Source organism: Propithecus coquereli, unplaced genomic scaffold (genome assembly GCF_000956105.1).
Source record: "Propithecus coquereli isolate 6110/MARCELLA unplaced genomic scaffold, Pcoq_1.0 Scaffold986, whole genome shotgun sequence".
In the NCBI taxonomy this organism is placed as follows: Eukaryota; Metazoa; Chordata; class Mammalia; order Primates; family Indriidae; genus Propithecus; species Propithecus coquereli.
Window position 1 is genome coordinate 18,430 of NW_012156240.1, and position 1,947 is coordinate 20,376.

Here is a 1,947-nt window from a genome sequence, read left to right on the forward strand (position 1 = left end):
AGGATCCTGACTTGAGGGATGGGAGCAGGATGTGCCTAGCCTATGTAACCTCCAGGCACCAAGAAACTGCCAGATATCCTAGAGCATCCCCTTTTGGCACCCCCCAGAAGGCCTGCACTCCACCCTGGAGGCTCCTCAGTCCCCGATTCCGGGGAGGGGGGTTCTGCCAGCTTTCTGGCACAGGATTTCAGCCACCGTTTGCAGACTGGTGAAATTGTGGTATTGTCTTATGGCTGGAATTTGGAGGTAAAAAAATATATATATATATTAGGTCTGTGTGTGTGATTTTTGATAAGTAGGACTAATTTTTGGTATTGTTGGTTTGGTGAAAACAAGTAAATGTTCTGGGTTGTCAGTAAAAGTGCCCATGTACTTCAATTTAAGGCCTTACTGAGGTCAATATCTAATTTTCACAGGCTAAAAAATTGGTTAACAGAAAATAACTTAAAATAATTAAGATCTAAGAAAACTGCTAAAGAGAAATATGACTAAGATAGATGTTTATAACAGACAATTCAAAATTTCTTGTGTCTTAGGTTTTTGCTAAAATTTAAAGTTACTAAAAGTAGGAATTTGGGTCAATGCATCCGATTCTACATATATGCAAGAAATAGAATTCTACATATGTAAGAAATTCTACATATGTACCAAGAAATAGGATGTGTTGTGGAAGAGGCATAAAGTATGTTCTTATTAAAAATATGTATGATAATCTTGTCTAATTCAGAAGTTGTTTTGAAGTTGATTCAAAGTATAGATTTGGGGGAAAAAGGAAAGATAGTAGGTAACTAATAAGATGGAAAGAGAGATATAGAAAGGCTATGAGTATGCAAACGTATTTTTGGTAAGAAAGGTTAAATAGAAAGGAGAATAATATTGGATAAGAAAGGATTGTGTAGGGGCAATTTTTGTCCTAAGATAACTGGAAGTTTAAGAGAAGGAAAATTTGGGACAAAAACAAAGTCACAGATGGTTTGTGTAAATTGTGATACGGTTTGTGAAAGAGAATTGATGAAGATATTTGGTATATAGCCAAGTTGGATATAATGAAAAGGGAAACTTCTGATGGGGAAAATATATCAAAAGTTCAGAACTCAAATGGTCAATCTACCACTACAGAGTTAAAATGGAATCTCTGTCTCTCTGTATTCTCTGCCTGCTTTAAAGCTTCAGTTACTATGTCACTATTATCACAAACTTAAGGTTACTGGGAATAGCCAGTTGTGCCAGTAGTGTGAACATTGAAAACTCATTTAAAACTAAAGATAAAAGAAACAGGGATCCCTGATCCAGCAGGAAGAATTACAGAAAATGACATTTCCATTCTATTTTCTAGTTTTATTAAGTAGAAATTTTACTTTAACCTAGAAAGGGACCTCAACATCCCTTCACACTGGGTCAATGGGCTGCCTATTCACTGTAGAAGATGGTGTATTTTAAAAAGCTGAAGAGGTGGTAGAATGCTCTTGGGAACTGAAGGATGCTCACAGTCATGTTTGCCACTCTGAAATGGGAGGTTATATGCTTGAAGGGAGGTTTACTACTTGAAGTCTAAGGATAAGAGGCATCGGCATCCGAAGTAAAGGTTGCCATTTCTGACCTAGGACAGGAATTCCTTTCCTTCCTTTCCCTTCTTACCTACCTTTCCTAATTCTGAGCCTTCCCTTCCTTAGAGTCCCTCTTACTCTCTGGCAATTGAGTGGGAAAGTTGCCCTTGAGAGAGAAGCCAAGGGAGTGGGGATTGGGAATTGAGGTAGGGACCTCCTCACACCTGCCACAGGGCTTGGGGACAAGGAGACTGGCTGTGGGGCAGGGATGGGGGTGTGGGGGGGAAGGAACTGTGGCACTTTGTATAGTTTCTTTCTTTTCTTTTTTTCTTTTTTACAAATATTGCTTATTTTAATGAAGCTGGTACAATCTCCATTTAAAACCCATATCCCAGGCCAA